The sequence below is a fragment of the Ranitomeya variabilis genome, chromosome 1 (assembly GCF_051348905.1).
Source record: "Ranitomeya variabilis isolate aRanVar5 chromosome 1, aRanVar5.hap1, whole genome shotgun sequence".
Taxonomy (NCBI): domain Eukaryota; kingdom Metazoa; phylum Chordata; class Amphibia; order Anura; family Dendrobatidae; genus Ranitomeya; species Ranitomeya variabilis.
In genome coordinates this window covers 444158316-444176537 of record NC_135232.1, presented here as the reverse complement: position 1 = coordinate 444176537, position 18222 = coordinate 444158316, and positions in this window count along the sequence as shown.

The following is an 18222-nucleotide window of genomic DNA, read 5'->3' as shown; positions in this document are numbered from 1 at the left end:
CCTGGGGGAAACGTCACTTCTGCTGTCGGGGAGGTGATTACTTTCCCTAGTATGTCTCCCTCCTGAAAGGTCTCTTGCACACGGACTTCCCTCACTAACTGTCTGAACACGGAGCCTTGAGGTGTACTGGTCCCCCACTGATTGAGTGTCTCTTGTGTGGTCTCCCCTAACAGCAAACTGCCAAAGTCCTTCAATACATTCATCCCCAAAGTCACGATATGTTGTGGGCTGGGATCCCCCCGTGTCAACACAACCCCCCGGCGGCCCAGGTCTTTCCCACATAAAGATATTTGCATCCAGGTGACCCCTTCCACTGGGATGGGCAGCTGATTGGCGGCCTGCAACCGGATTACGGGGCCCCATTGGGGTCTGACTGACACAGGGAAGTGTTTTCTAAAATAGGCCTCGGGCATAGTCGTGACTTGAGATCCGGTGTCCACCAGACAACGTACAGCCCGCCCTTCAAACTCTGCCCAAACCAGGGGGCAGCTGGCAACCAAATTTTCGGGACTTTCACCACCCATCCGCGGGGATTCTGACTCCGAGCGTCGTCCCCTTAGCTCGGAGTCCTCTAGTTTAACGCCCGCCGTGACGAGGCCCTCCCTCTCCGGGGGCACTCCCGTGCGAAATGTCCTGCCTCCCCGCAACCATAGCAAGCACCGGAGACCGGATAATATCCTGAACGAGCGCCACGAGCTGGACTCCCAGACCCTTGCCCCCGGGGTAGCTCCCTTGGGCTTCGCGCATTTTTTTTTACTTCGGCCAGTTCGTCTCGGATTTGTTTGAGCTCCTGCCGCATCTCCTGAACCCACGACGGCTCACCCCCTCCTGGTGCAGCGGTCTGGATAACCCGAGCCTCTCCTGTCAGGACCGTCACCCCCCTCTCTTGCTCCCGGGTGCGGGCCTCATTGCCTATGTCGGAGAAAGTCAGGCGCGGGTCGACCCGCACTCGTTCACGTAGAGCCTGTTTGGTCAACTCATCCCGCAGTCCCGTCACCAGTTGGTCGCGCAGGGTCACGTCGACATGTCCCATCCCCATACCATCTTTCCGCACGATTGCAATGTTTAGCTCTTGCAGAGCATTCATGTACTGAGTGACAGTCTCGCCCTCTTTTTGTCGCCGTCCAAACAACCGGGCCCGCAGCTCTCCCACGTCGGTGGGATCCCCGTGCGTCCCCTCTAACACATGTAACACCCCGGTAAAAGTATTCCGCTCTGTGGGGGGTCTCAACATCACTGAATCTCGGGCCTCTCCGTCTAATGCCATAATGGCTACCTCAGCTTCCAGGGCCGGGGTCATAGGATGCATTCTCAACAGCCCCCTCATCCTCTCAGTCCAGCTCCACAACAACATGTTGCTCCCATTAAACTTGGGCAAATTGTTTAACATGGCCCCCAATGAGAGAGAAGCTCTAGGCCCAGCCCCATCCTCCGTATCTTCTGGCTCCTTCTTTGGATCCTGCATCCTGCCGACTACGCCAAATGTAGAGACCGCAGGTAAAGAAGGATGCAGGGACAAATAGGAGCCAGAAAGCAAATAGCGTTTTTAACTTTCTTTTTAACTTCCAACCAAAAAGATAACAAACGTTTTCTTTCCACGCAGGGAACTTATATACAAGAACACAATCTCGCAGTAAATCCCAATTATTATATGGCCGCCCTGAACTACACCCGTAGAACGCGGCAGCGCCTCACTAGTGACTCCCTACTAAGATAAAGTCAACAACGGTCACTTATCAGTGCTGGTTCAGCGATGTAGTCCTGACGGTGAGGCTCCGACAACGCCGTAGTCCTGATGGCGGAGGAAGGAGGTGTCTTCTGGCGACGGGCCCAGGTGTAGAGTCGAGTCCAGAATGTCTTTTGCGGTGCTGCGTTCCCTCCTGCAGGCGGACGTTGATCCGAGGTAACAGCCTCCCAGTCCAGAGAGGAGTCTTTTTGAGGAGGATTAGGAGAATAATCAGTATCAGTCACAGCTGAGACGAAACCATGCGAGTCTGTAGCACTCTCTGGCAAGGTGTTCTCAGGGAGCGCGGTAATACTGTCCCTGAGCTGGTCAGCACTACCCCTCTGCCTGGGGGGTCGCTGACGACGAATGCGTCTCTTTTTGGGGGCTCCAGTAATTGCCTGCAGTGTCTGTTGCACGTTTTCCCCCTGCTTCCTGCAAGTCTCACTGCGGCCTGCACACTCACAGCAACTGCGCTGCAGTTTCCTCTCCTCAGAGATTTCCCGCGCTTCTCTGCCCCTGCTTTCGCGCGTTTTGCTTTTTATCCTCTCCTCTCCCTGCGTCACTCTGCCTCCTGTCACATGAGCCTGGCTTCCCATGCACCCCTCAAATCCGTCCCCCGGAACCCCGACTCCCGGCAACAATGGTTCCACCCGTCTGCACAGCTCACCAGGTCCCTGTCCCCTACACCGCCATCAGACGATCCTATGGGGGACCGATAATGCCACGAGGACCGGCGTCTCTAAAATGCCTCGTTCCGGCGTGTGCGCGCTCTCACTGCGCATAACCGGAAGTATAGCGGCTTCCATGTTATTGGAGACCAGCTGCTAATGGAGAATAGCCCCTATGTGCTGTATGCGCTGCGAACGTTATCAGCCTCCATTTTTAGGGGGACTTGACCATGAAATCTAAAACATTCCTGCGCAGCAGTGGAGGCGTCCTGTTATCAATTCATAGGAGTTACTCCACGCCAGTCCGGAAGTATCCCGTACGCCATTTTGCCTAGGATTCCACCCTGCAGATGTATCCACACTTATCCAGTATCCAGTTTGGCACGGTTGTGTGTATGTTGACTGTTGATGTCCTAAGTTTTTAGAGATTCAATAAAAATTGTTTTTACTCAGCATCTGAACATATAAGGTTTCCTTTGGTTTTGCTTAGTTTTTTGGACCTTAGTTTACTATTCTATTTAGTTTTTTGGTTTATTCTATGCTGGCATGGCAAGCTTTTTGTCCGGCCCTTTGAACTTAGAGGCATGGACGGAGGACGCTAATCAGGCTTTTTGCACAAGTGGGCAAGTAGGGGACAGTTCAAATCAGTCACTTAAATCCCAGTTTGGTAATCTATATAGTGACTATAAGGAACACATTAAGTCCTGGTGGGAGATTAAGACCCTAGAGAACTATATTAAAAACAGGGTGGTGCCTAGAGGCCTTAGAATAAATTTACAACCATCACCTCGAACTGCATCTCCTGACTTATTGACAAGGTGGTTAAAGGAATCTATTGAGTCCTCAATAAGATTTATGTTATTACTTCTTGAAGAAGAAAAAAAGATCTTTGAGGCATCATCTAAACAATTGAATAAATCAATTGAGAATATTTTAAAACTGAAAGGTGATCCAGACTTCAATAGACGAGAGGGACTATTACAAACCTCGGTGGAAAAGTACCAATCTTTTATTAAGGAGAGGAAACAATTGCAGTTCCAAAGGGATTTTAAGGCCTTTAGTGAAAATCAGGCCTACACATTTCATCAAAACAGTGTATCAGATATATCATCCTCTGATATTGAGACATCTGACACAGAAAGGTCCCAATCATTTTTTTCCCCAAGAGGAGGGAGGCGTCATAGATCAGGATGGAGAGGAAGAGGGAAATACCATACGAGAGGGTTTCACAGAGGTGGGCAGATACAACAAGTCGTGAGGAATCCCACTGGTGGAAAGGATGGTGTAAATCCGTTTTCTCACCCAACCTCTGCATCCTCTTCCTCATCCTCCTCCTCTTTTTTAGAGAGGAACATTACAACAGGGTATCAACTGAGGTCAAAATTGAATTAAACCGAGGACAGATTATTAATTTATCTGATGTATCCCTAACTAGAGAGGACTATTGTGTATTAAAGAAAGGTTTGAACTTTGTCCCCACAAACAAATTTAATAGTTTTGAATGGACTAAGGACATTCATTTGTTTTGTAGAAAGTTGAAGTGGAAAATTTTTTTTGCACGCAATGATCAATCAGAATGTGAGAGATTGGGGCTGGATGGTAGTGATTTGGAGAGTTACAGGGCACTAGTGGGTTTATTGGAGGTGAACGAGGCTAGTAATACAGGCACACTTCACACCAATCTACGTAATAAAAGCACCAAGATGCCTCCACAGGGCGACATTACAAGTATTGACATCTTTCTTAATTTGGTGGAAAGGGATCTACGTAAAATCCCATCTGGCCCTATGGAGTGTAATTTGACTTATTCTGAACAAGAGTCTCTACTAAAACTCACCAAAGAAAGTGCCCTGGTCATAAAGCCGTCTGATAAAGGGGGCAATTTGGTAATCATGACAGAATCCAAATATACAAAAATGTGTTATACTATCTTGAATGATCATGACACATATGAAATCCTACCATCTGACCCCTCAATCACCTTTAGGTATGAGTTGAAACCTATCCTCGAGGCAGCATTGTCAAGGAAGCTCATATGTAAAAATGAATATGAGTTCCTTTTGCCAGCATACCCCCTTATTGCAACTTTCTATACCTTGCCCAAGGTGCACAAGGGTATAGATCCATTGAGGGGTCGCCCAATCGTTTCTGGTTCAGACTCTTTGACACAGAATTGTGGCGTTTACATTGATGAGATATTACGCCCGTTTGTGCTAGCCCTCCCTTCGTATATCAGGGACACCTCCGATCTTCTCCTAAAACTGGAAGGCATCCATGTCCCTGAAGATTCCTTCCTGGTCTCCATTGACGTCGAAAGTCTGTACAGTAATATATCACATGACTTAGACTTAAGAGCTGTTGAATATTTTTTGAAATCTAGAGCTGTACAACATAAGCCTCATAACCAATTTTTACTGGACTTATTACAGTTCACACTAACAAAATTTTTTTTTATTTTTGACAGGAAGTACTTCCACCAGCTCAGGGGCACGGCTATGGGCAGTCCCTGCGCCCCGTCCTACGCAAACCTGTTCCTGGGCTGGTGGGAGGAAACCATTGTCTTTGCCGATGACACGCAATGGTGGCATCGGCATATTAACATGTGGTACAGATTTATTGACGACGTTTTTGTTTTGTGGCAGGGGACACAACAGGAATTTGGTGAATTTATGGTTGAGCTCAATCACAATACCGTAGGTATGAAATTTACCTTTGAGCTGGATCGTACAACATTACCATTCCTGGATGTCCAGATACATAGAAAGATGGATGGTTCCCTGGGATCGCAGATTTTTCGGAAACCTACCAGCACAAACAGTCTTCTTAGGTGGGAGAGCCACCATCCTAAGGCATTGAGAAATGGCATCCCTAAGGGACAGTTTTTGAGACTCAGGAGGAATTGTTCGGACATGGATGCCTTCCTTAAACAAGCTGTGGACATGAAGAGAAGATTCTCAGAGAGGGGTTATCCGAGAGGTATCATTGAAACAGCATTCAATTATGCTCTTCAGCAGGATAGGGACTCCCTGCTACAAGGTCAGACTCGAGGCCGCAATGATAACGCAGCCCTAACTAAAACTAGGATCATTGGCACGTATGATTGCCAACATGACAGGGTAATGAAAATCCTGTATAAACACTGGGATATCCTTACAGCTGACCCTGATTTAGCTGACTTTGTAGGACCTCGTCCACAGATAACCTATAAGAGGGGTCATTCCCTGAGAGACAGGCTGGTACACAGTCACTTCAAGAGATCAGCCCCGACAGGCATGTGGCTTGAACGCAGAACATGCGGTTTTTTCAAATGTGGTGACTGCGTTAATTGTAAATTCATGCGACCCTGTAAATCAATCATTAGCGCATATGATGGGAGGGAGTACTACCTTAGAGACTTCTCAAACTGTAAAACCAGTGGCGTGATATATGTAGCCACATGTGGATGCCCCAAAAATTATGTGGGGAAGACACGGAGGGAGTTCAGAAGAAGGGTGGGTGAGCATATCGGTGATGTCAGGCACAAACGTGATTCTCCGATTGCTAGGCACATGAATGAGATCCATCAGGGCAATGTGAATGAAATTTCATTTAGTGTCATTGAGTCGCTTACCTTAAACCCCCGGGGGGGGAATTTTGACAGATTGCTGCTTCAGAAAGAATGTGCTTGGATTTATCGTTTCAACTGTATTAGCCCAAGAGGCTTGAATGAAAATATGTCCTATGCTTGCTTTCTATAGGGCATTTTTCTGTTCTTTGGTCCATATGAGCCTAATGAAGATATTATTGAGCCGAGTGTCCATGCTGTCTGTGTCATTATTTGATCATTATAATCTTACTTGCCATGCCGGGCAGCTTGTGCCCATTTTTTCAATGGGACCCATTAATCGTAATGGAGTATTATTGTATATTTATATATTTATTTAATCATTATTAATTTAATACCTATTGTTCCCTTAGACTATTGGTGTTATTAAGACGTTTTTATTTTCATTTTTCATGTAATCTATATCACTATATGATAGACATAGCTGTGAGATAGTAGGGTGTGCTCCATGTTTGGAATTCATACCTTAGTTTGCCACTCTATTGAGTTAATGTAGATGCATAAAATTTCATGATTGCTAATCCATAATTGAACACATATATATATATAAAAATGTGGGTTTCAATTAGGCCACGATATTATCATAGCTGCCAGGATATAAGTGTTGTGGTGCAATCCTGGCGTATTATATCCACTTGTGCTGCAACACATGGACATGCGCATGAGCGTTTAGTCCCAAGCACTAGGCAGTGTGGATACATCTGCAGGGTGGAATCCTAGGCAAAATGGCGTACGGGATACTTCCGGACTGGCGTGGAGTAACTCCTATGAATTGATAACAGGACGCCTCCACTGCTGCGCAGGAATGTTTTAGATTTCATGGTCAAGTCCCCCTAAAAATGGAGGCTGAGAACGTTCGCAGCGCATACAGCACATAGGGGCTATTCTCCATTAGCAGCTGGTCTCCAATAACATGGAAGCCGCTATACTTCCGGTTATGCGCAGTGAGAGCGCGCACACGCCGGAACGAGGCATTTTAGAGACGCCGGTCCTCGTGGCATTATCGGTCCCCCATAGGATCGTCTGATGGCGGCATAAGCATCGGACATAGAGTGAGTAACGAATTGAACAATCAACTGTTAATACACACTTTGGGCCCACGGAAGTGCAGTTTAATACGCACCTCTACCGCCGAAAAAATGGAGGGGGGTGGTGCCCATGGCCAATAGTCTTTATATATGAGGAACGTGGGCTGTCAACATGCAGCATCTATCTATCTCAGCCTCCTGATGAGCCATTTTTGGCGAAACGCGTTGAGGCGTTCGTATACATCAGAATGATAAGTACCTGGCTACTATAACTGCTATATATATGTATCATGGAATGGGGTTACAGCTACACATCAATACTGTACCCAGATCTCCTGCCTGAAATTTTGGTGCCTCGGCTATAACAAGCTGGTGGACCATATTGCGCACAAAATATCTTTTTTTCTGTTTAATAGCACAGTTAGGGCTAGCTCCTAGGGCTAGCCGACGCGGAGTGGGGGCGCCATATCCGCTTCACAGTAGGGTGCTAACCTCCACTGCCAGGCAGGAGTTAGTTCGGCAAGGAGCAGTTAGAGCAAGGTATATGGTGTATGTGTAGCACTGTTTTTTGCACTTTTTGCACTTTAGGGGATGGTGTTGTGCACCTCTATCACATGGGTGATTTACTGCCATTACTGCCCTGTAACATTAGTCGGCAAAATCTTCCTCTATCTGTCCTAGGTGTATGTTGGCATAATTGCATCACTTTGTGAAGCTGGCAGATAGGAGAATTAGGGGATAGTCGACGTTGAGCGGGGGCGCCTATCTCGAATATATGTTTAGGGTGCCAACCTCCGCTGCAAGGTAGGGCATTTTAGTATACACAGTGCAAGGGGCAGTTCAGTTTGGCACGGTTGTGTGTATGTTGACTGTTGATGTCCTAAGTTTTTAGAGATTCAATAAAAATTGTTTTTACTCAGCATCTGAACATATAAGGTTTCCTTTGGTTTTGCTTAGTTTTTTGGACCTTAGTTTACTATTCTATTTAGTTTTTTGGTCAAAAGCAGTGAGGCACGGTTCTCTCCAGGATCAGCATGTCCAAGCTGCACACCAGTTTGCTCAGTGACGTCAAAATCAGCAATCAGGAATGGCATGCAGGAGCTTCACTCGTGGAGATAAAAATTTAGGTAGTAGCCACCGATTCTACTGAAAGACTCATAGCATCAATTTAGACTTATTGGAGTTATATGACTTTTTTAGTGTAGTCTACTGATCCTATGAGGTCTTAAATACTTGGATACGCAGTGCTATATATGTGGGTGTTATAATACACACGTTCCACTTTTATCACTATGGGCAAGTAGAATATTTGCAGATTATAATCATTTATCCCTAGGTGGTTGGGTGTGTTACAATACAGCAGGTGATTTGTGGATGGACTTAATAAGCATCAGTAGATATTTTGATATTAGAATTGACATTCCAAGCCATTTCTCAATGAGACATCAGGCTACATATTTCTCCTGTTACTGTGAGCAGTCAGTGTGGCCTAAACATTTTACCATGTATCTCCAAACTTGTCTCCTATCGAGTACATCTGGGAAGTCATTGGTTGGCAATTGCAAAGGAAGATGCCAACAGTGGATCTTGATGATTTGCATGTCCAAATGCATTAAGAGTGACAGAACATTCTTTAGACACCTATTAAGGGAATTTGTCAGCAGGCTTTTGCAATGTAATCTCAGAGCAGCATAATATAAGACAAAATACCGATTCCAATGATGTATCGCTTATTTGACTGCTTGGTCTAGTTGTGATAGAACCCCTATTTTAGCTGTTGTAGGTGTAGCAGTGGTCATATTGCCAAGCTGTGTATAATCTCATCTATACCACCGATTGCTAGCTTCCTGTGTACATGTCACGGGAGACCTAGGTAGGCAAAAGCTAACAACCTGGGCCCCTGCGATTTCCCTTAGACTAGGGAAACCCTGACTGACCCTCTCCCAGAGTTTACACTGATGGTGTGCATGTCTCGGCCTCCATCCTCACCCTGTCTCCTGTTTCAACCCTAAGCTGAAACTACCACCCACCACCCAGTGAGGAGACCACACCAATACCCACAGTTAGCACAGACAAGGATAACGGAAAATATACACCACGCCGCAGTCACACAGGAATACACTATAAATGCTCAGGGCAAAACAAATACAAATATAGGAAGGAGAAAATATGACAAAGGGAAATACACCACCAGATACGAACTCTTTCTCCTAGACCACCACTCCAGACCGAGATAACCAAGCACAAGACAGAAGCTACAATCGGCGACGCCCAATGTTCAGCAGAACTATTTAAAGGCAGTGGGCGTGACCCAGCTTCCAATCCGAGTACCAGCTAAATTAACCCCGGACCAGCTAGATAGAATCTAGCCGACGCCACTGAGCGCATAGTGGACAAAAGCGGAATTACCGCTGTCTGTCGGACGCCCTAGTGTGAACAGCGACCGACATGACAGTAACCCGCCTTCTACGAGGGACCCCAGGGCCCTCACGACTTATAGGACCCGGCTTGTCCGGATGGTGGCGGTAAAACATACTGACCAGCCGATCCGCATGAATGTCCGAGGCTGGTACCCAAGACCTCTCCTCAGGCCCATAACCACGCCAGTGTACCAAGTACTGTAAAGTGTGGCGCACTACACGAGAGTCAACCACCTTGGAGAATTCCAAATTACCATCCACCAAGACTGGAGAAGGCATCGGCGTCGCGTCCACAAGACCCACCACTTTCTTTAACAACGATCTGTGGAACACGTTGTGTATCTTATACACCGTAGGAAGCTCCAAACGGTAAGCTACTGGGTTAATGACGGCGGCGACCCTAAATGGACCAATAAACCTTGGACCCAATTTAAGGGACGGTATTTTGAGTCTTATGTTTTTTGTGGATAACCACACCCAGTCATCCACACTCAGGTCCGGACCTGGCACACGCCTACTGTCAGCCACACTTTTGTACCTAGCACCCACACTCAACAGGTGCTGTTTAACTCTCCTCCAGACTGATGACAATTGTGCTCCTAACTGGTCCTCCTCCGGAACACCGGAAGAGCCCCCCTGACTCAAAGTACAGAATTGAAGATGGAGCCCGTAAACACAAAAAAAGGAGACTCCCCAGAAGACTCCTGGCGGTGATTATTGATGGCAAACTCAGCCAAAGGAAGGAACGTCGACCACTCCTCCTGGTTATCAGAAACAAAGCAGCGTAAGTACTGCTCCAGATTTTGGTTCATATGCTCGGTCTGACCATTTGACTGAGGATGAAACGCCGAAGAATGAGACAACTTGATCCCCAGCCGTGAGCAAAATGCTTTCCAAAATGTTGCCACAAACTGAGACCCCCTATCAGAAACGATGTCAGACGCAACCCCATGAAGTCTGACCACCTCCTGCACAAATACCTGAGCCAGAGTCTTAGCGTTAGACAACGAAGGCAAAGACACAAAGTGCGACATTTTTGAGAACCGATCAACAATCACCAAGATGACCGTTTTCCCAGCTGAGGAGGGCAAGTCTGTGATAAAATCCATGGAGATCTCCGTCCATGGCCTACTGGGTACCTCGAGAGGAAGTAGTGTGCCAGCAGGACGGGATAGGGGCGTCTTAGCCGTAGCGCACGTGGTGCAAGCCGACACGTATGAGACCACGTCCTGTCAGATTTTGGGCCACCAAAACTGACGTGACACCAACTCCAAAGTACCCCTAACCCCTGGATGGCCAGCCAGGACAGCATCATGATGCTCCGCCAAAACCTTTAAGCGGAGATGCAGTGGTACAAACGATTTGTTGATGGGAAGCTCAGATGGTACCTTCTCCTGGGCCTCGGCAATCTCAGCCTCAACCTCAGTTGTGAGAGCCGAAACCACAACACCCTTTTGGAGGATGGGTACCGGATCTTCCCAAGGTTCTCCCCCCGGAAAACACCTGGACAAAGCATCTGCCTTAGTGTTTTTAGACCCAGGTCTGTAAGTAACAACAAAGTTGAACCGCGTGAAAAACAAAGCCCAGCGAGCTCGCCTGGGAGACAGATGCTTGGCAAACTCCAAATAAAGCAAATTCTTATGGTCGGTAATAACAGTAACCTGATGAACTGACCCCTCCAAGAAGTGTCGCCATTCCTCAAAGGCCAACTTGATTGCCAACAACTCCCTGTTGCCGATATCGTAGTTACGTTCGGCAGACGACAGTTTCTTGGAGAAATAGGCGCATGGATGCAAATCGCTCAAGGATGAGCCTTGTGACAGCACCGCCCCCACACCAACCACAGACGCATCGACTTCCACGACAAAAGGTTTCGATACGTCTGGCTGCACAAGAATGGGAGCCGAAACAAAACGGTTCTTGAGAAATTCAAATGCGTGCACAGCAGCCTCAGGCCAAACGGAGAAATTGGTACCCTTTTTAGTCATGTCAGTTAGTGGCTTAGCAATGATAGAAAAATCTTTGATAAACTTCCTATAGTAGTTAGAAAACCCAAGGAACCGCTGAAGTGCCTTTAGGTTATCAGGACGTTCCCAACGCAACACCGCTTGCACCTTAGTGGCGTCCATTTTAAACCCAGAAGCAGACACAATATAACCCAAGAAAGGCAACTCCTGAACCGAAAACACACATTTCTCAAGTCTTGCATAGAGTTTATTCTCTCTGAGAAGCTGTAACACCTGCCTGACATGATCTAAATGAGTATCACGGTCGCAAGAATATATGAGAATGTCATCTAGGTATACAATAACGAATTTCCCCAAAACATGCGAAAACACATAATTTATGAAATGTTGAAACACTGCAGGTGCGTTTGTCAACCCAAATGGCATCACCAAATTTTCAAACTGACCCTCAGGGGTATTAAAAGCAGTCTTCCACTCATCACCTTGACAGACTCTTATGAGGTTGTACGCCCCCTGAGGTCAAGCTTGGTAAACCACTTAGCACCTGCCACCTGGTTGAACAGATCTGGTATCAGTGGCATAGGGTATGGATCACGAACCGTAATCTGGTTTAACTCCCTGAAATCCAGACACAGGCGTAGTCCGCCATCTTTCTTCTTTACGAAGAAGAACCCCGCTGCCACAGGCGAGGATGAAGACCTGATGTGCCCTTTGCTCAAACTTTCAGCAATGTAATCCTTTAACGCTTGTCTCTCCGGACCGGAGATGTTAAACATCCTCGCTTTAGGCAATTTGGCCCCTGGTTTAAACCTGATAGTACAGTCATAAGGGCGATGAGGTGGCAACTCTGAACAACCCTTCTCAGAGAAAACATCAGCAAAATCCAGAAGTGACTCAGGAACGCTTGAAGTCACAACAGACACACATGTGGCCAGGCAATTCTCCTGGCAGAATTCGCTCCACTGAATTATGTCCTGAGTTTTCCAGTCGATAACCGGGTTGTGCATAGAACCCCAATGTCAAGTTTCACCTCAGCCACAAACTCAGTAATCTCCCCCTGTGGGAGAGGAGCAGCATTGATGGTGACCACACGGATAGGATGAGGCAGTTTTTCGACCCTAAAACCGGCTGTGCGTGCAAACTCCTCATCAATGAGATTTGTGGCAGAACCACTATCCACAAAACCAGTGATTGGCTGCTCTCTGCCAGCGATAAGAACTTTGGCAGGGAGCATGCATTGAGAAACCACCATGGAGGATATGCATAAGCTCAGATTGGTCTCCTCCACACCCTCTGAGCTTAGAAGTTTTCCGCCGTTGCTTTTTTCTTAGACAGCAGAGGACAAATGTTAACAAAATGACCAGTTTTACCACAGTAAAAACAGGCTCCCTGCTTCCTGAGCATAGGGGCTCGATGCTTAACATGTGACACCCCTGTGATCTGCATAGGCTCCGTGGGCTCACCTGCAGCAAACCTCACGTGAACCTAAACCCTCTCCCATAGGCGGCGTCTCATGCTCCCCCTGACGTAAACCGCGATCAATGCAGACAACAAGACTCATAGCGGAATCTAGAGAAGCAGGAGTCTCGTACATCAGGAGGGCTTTTTTAACCCTTCCAGAAACCCCATGAATAAACTGACTCGCGGGATCATTCCATTGTGTGTCGGCCGCCCAGCGGCAAAATTCAGAACAGTAATCCTCTGCAACACGCTCCTCCTGGCGAATAGCGTGTATCTTAGATTCTGCTAGAGCCATTCTGTCAGGATCATCGTAAATGTGTCCCAAAGCAGAAAATAACTCTCCACTGAGTTAAATGCAACAGAATCAGATGACAAAGAAAACGCCCATGCTTGGGGGTCCCCGTTTAGTAATGACAACACCAGGCCCACACGCTGAGCCTCATTACCTGAGGAGATCGGGCGCATTCAAAAATATAGTTTGCAAGCTTCACGAAAAGTAACAAATTTACTGCGTTCCCCAGCAAACTTTTCAGGTAAAGGAAACTTAGGCTCAGCAACTCTACCTGTCGCTTCAGCTTGCACATTAGATACTACTAGTCCCTGTTGCTGCACTGCCCCCCCTCAACTCAGTGACCTGTAGGGACAGCGCCTCCAACTGGCGGGTTTTGGAAGTCATGGGATCCATGGAATTCAAATAATACTGGCCGATTATAATGTCACGGGAGACCTAGGTAGGCAAAAGCTAACAACCCGGGCCCCTGCGATTTCCCTTAGACTAGGGAAACCCTGACTGACCCTCTCCCAGAGTTTACACTGATGGTGTGCATGTCTGGGCCTCCATCCTCACCCTGTCTCCTGTTTCAACCCTAAGCTGAAACCACCACACACCACCCAGTGAGGAGACCACACCAATACCCACAGTTAGCACAGACAAGGATAACGGAAAATATAGACAAAAAAAAAGGGAGAAGCCAGCACTGCTTAAAGTCAGGACACAATACATAAGGTGCACATGCACATACTAAATTCTATCTGTATTTCAAATATGAGACATTTAGCAAACAATTGATCAATTCTTTGAGCTACCCCGCCACTTCACGGCATTCTGTGTGCACACACACAGCAGCCCTGCCCTGCCTCAGGCTCTAGTTAATTTTGCAGCTGTGTCTCAGCCTGTCTCACCCTTTAACTTTGGTGCTGGTTTGGAGGTGTGGAGGCCAGATCTGATATGTCCGCACAGGACCTGATCGGCCTTTACCTACGCTTGTCTGTTGTGAAATTGGATTTTGGGCTCCCCCGGTGGCCACTGGTGGAATTGAACTGGTGTGCATCATCCTCTCTGTTCACCTGTTTCCATCAGGATGTGGGAGTCGCTATTTAGCCTTGCTCCTCTGTCACTTCCATGCCGGTCAACATTGTAATCAGAAGCCTTTCTGTGCATGTTCCTGCTGCTAGACAACTCCCAGCTAAGTTGGACTTAGTCCTTGTTTGTTTTTGCATTTTGTTCCAGTTCACAGCTGTAGTTTCGTTTCTGTGTCTGGAAAGCTCTTGTGATCTGAAATTGCCACTCTGATGTTATGAGTTAATACTAGAGTCTTAAAGTAATTTCAGGATGGTATTTTGATAGGGTTTTCAGCTGACCATGAAAGTGCCCTTTCTGTCTTCCTGCTATCTAGTAAGCGGACCTCAATTTTGCTAAACCTATTTTCATACTACGTTTGTCATTTCATCTAAAATCACCGCCAATATTTGTGGGGGCCTCTGTCTGCCTTTCGGGGAAATTTCTCTAGAGGTGAGCCAGGACTATATTTTCCTCTGCCAGGATTAGTTAGTTCCCCGGCCGGCGCTGGGCGTCTAGGGATAAAACGCAGGCTACGCTACCCGGCTACTGTTAGTTGTGCGGCAGGTTTAGTTCATGGTCAGTTTAGTTTCCATCCTTCCAAGAGCTAGTTCGTATGTTTGCTGGGCTATGTTCTCTTGCCATTGAGAACCATAACAGTTTGACCGGCCAAAAAGGGTTAAATTAATTGACAGAGAAAGGAGAGAAAAGAGAAGTCTGCTGAAGATTTTTTTTTTTTTCCTCAGTTCTGAGTGTGCTTGTAATTGAATCTCTTGCTAGTCTGCCTATATTGCAGCCTTTCTCTCTCTCTCTCCTTCTAATCCTGGAATGGCTCTGTGTTCACCTGTTTAAAATGGATATTCAGAGTTTAGCTGCAGGTTTGAATAATCTCACCACGAAAGTTCAAAACTTACAAGATTTTGTTGTTCATGTTCCTATATCTGAACCTAGAATTCCTTTGCCTGAATTTTTCTCGGGGAATAGATCTTGCTTTCAAAATTTCAAAAATAATTGCAAGTTGTTTTTGTCCCTGAAATCTCGCTCTGCTGGAGATCCTGCTCAGCAGGTCAGGATTGTGATTTCTTTGCTCCGGGGCGACCCTCAGGATTGGGCTTTTGCATTGGCTCCAGGGGATCCTGCGTTGCTCAATGTGGATGCGTTTTTTCTGGCCTTGGGGTTGCTTTATGAGGAACCTCAGTTAGAACTTCAGGCGGAAAAGGCCTTGATGTCCCTATCTCAGGGGCAAGACGAAGCTGAAATATACTGCCAGAAATTCCGTAAATGGGCTGTGCTTACTCAGTGGAATGAGTGCGCCCTGGCGGCGAATTTCAGAGAGGGTCTCTCTGATGCCATTAAGGATGTTATGGTGGGGTTCCCTGTGCCTGCGGGTCTGAATGAGTCCATGACAATGGCTATCCAGATCGATAGGCGTCTGCGGGAGCGCAAACCTGTGCACCATTTGGCGGTGTCTACTGAGAAGACGCCAGAGAATATGCAATGTGATAGAATTCTGTCCAGAAGTGAACGGCAGAATTTTAGACGAAAAAATGGGTTATGCTTCTATTGCGGTGATTCAACTCATGTTATATCAGCATGCTCTAAGCGTACTAAGAAGCTTGATAAGTCTGTTTCAATTGGCACTTTACAGTCTAAGTTTATTCTATCTGTGACCCTGATTTGTTCTTTATCATCTATTACCGCGGATGCCTATGTCGACTCTGGCGCCGCTTTGAGTCTTATGGATTGGTCCTTTGCCAAACGCTGTGGGTATGATTTGGAGTCTCTTGAAACTCCTATACCCCTGAAGGGGATTGACTCCACCCCATTGGCTAGCAATAAACCACAATACTGGACACAAGTAACTATGCGGATTAATCCGGATCACCAGGAGATTATTCGCTTTCTTGTGCTGTATAACCTACATGATGTGTTGGTGCTTGGATTGCCATGGCTGCAATCTCATAACCCAGTCCTTGACTGGAAAGCTATGTCTGTGTTAAGCTGGGGATGTAAGGGGACGCATGGGGACGTACCTGTGGTTTCCATTTCATCATCTATTCCCTCTGAGATTCCTGAATTCTTGACTGAATATCGTGACGTTTTTGAAGAACCTAAGCTTGGTTCATTACCTCCGCACCGGGAGTGCGATTGTGCCATAGATTTGATTCCGGGTAGTAAATACCCTAAGGGTCGTTTATTTAATCTGTCTGTGCCTGAACATGCTGCTATGCGAGAATATATAAAGGAGTCCTTGGAAAAGGGACATATTCGTCCTTCGTCATCTCCCTTAGGAGCCGGTTTTTTCTTTGTGGCTAAGAAAGATGGCTCTTTGAGGCCGTGCATTGATTATCGGCTTTTGAATAAAATCACGGTTAAATATCAATATCCGTTGCCACTGCTGACTGATTTGTTTGCTCGCATAAAGGGGGCCAAGTGGTTCTCTAAGATAGATCTTCGTGGGGCGTATAATTTGGTGCGAATTAAGCAGGGGGATGAGTGGAAAACCGCATTTAATACGCCCGAGGGCCACTTTGAGTATTTGGTGATGCCTTTTGGTCTTTCAAATGCCCCTTCAGTCTTTCAGTCCTTTATGCATGACATTTTCCGTGATTATTTGGATAAATTTATGATTGTGTATCTGGATGATATTTTGATTTTTTCGGATGACTGGGACTCTCATGTCCAGCAGGTCAGGAGGGTTTTTCAGGTTTTGCGGTCTAATTCCTTGTGTGTGAAGGGTTCTAAGTGCGTTTTTGGGGTTCAAAAGATTTCCTTTTTGGGATATATTTTTTCCCCCTCTTCCATCGAGATGGATCCTGTCAAGGTTCAGGCTATTTGTGATTGGACGCAACCCTCTTCTCTTAAGAGTCTTCAGAAATTTTTGGGCTTTGCTAACTTTTATCGTCGATTTATTGCTGGTTTTTCTGATGTTGTTAAACCATTGACTGATTTGACTAAGAAGGGTGCTGATGTTGCTGATTGGTCCCCTGCTGCTGTGGAGGCCTTTCGGGAGCTTAAGCGCCGCTTTTCTTCCGCCCCTGTGTTGCGTCAGCCTGATGTTGCTCTTCCTTTTCAGGTTGAGGTCGACGCTTCTGAAATCGGAGCTGGGGCGGTTTTGTCGCAGAGAAGTTCCGATTGCTCCGTGATGAGACCTTGTGCTTTTTTCTCGCGTAAATTTTCGCCCGCCGAGCGGAATTATGATGTTGGGAATCGGGAGCTTTTGGCCATGAAGTGGGCTTTTGAGGAGTGGCGTCATTGGCTTGAGGGGGCTAGACATCAGGTGGTGGTATTGACTGACCACAAAAATCTAATTTATCTTGAGTCCGCCAGACGCCTGAATCCTAGACAGGCGCGCTGGTCGTTGTTTTTCTCTCGGTTTAATTTTGTGGTGTCCTACCTGCCGGGTTCTAAGAATGTTAAGGCGGATGCCCTTTCTAGGAGTTTTGAGCCTGACTCCCCTGGTAATTCTGAACCTACAGGTATCCTTAAGGATGGAGTGATATTGTCTGCCGTTTCTCCAGACCTGCGGCGGGCCTTGCAGGAGTTTCAGGCGGATAGACCTGATCGTTGCCCACCTGGTAGACTGTTTGTTCCTGATGATTGGACCAGTAAAGTCATTTCTGAGGTTCATTCTTCTGCGTTGGCAGGTCATCCTGGAATCTTTGGTACCAGGGATTTGGTGGCAAGGTCCTTCTGGTGGCCTTCCCTGTCTCGAGATGTGCGAGGCTTCGTGCAGTCTTGTGACGTTTGTGCTCGGGCCAAGCCTTGTTGTTCTCGGGCTAGTGGATTGTTGTTGCCCTTGCCTATCCCGAAGAGGCCCTGGACGCACATCTCGATGGATTTTATTTCGGATCTTCCTGTTTCTCAGAAGATGTCTGTCATCTGGGTGGTGTGTGATCGTTTCTCTAAGATGGTCCATTTGGTTCCCCTGCCTAAGTTGCCTTCTTCTTCAGAGTTGGTTCCTCTGTTTTTTCAAAATGTGGTCCGTTTGCATGGTATTCCGGAGAAT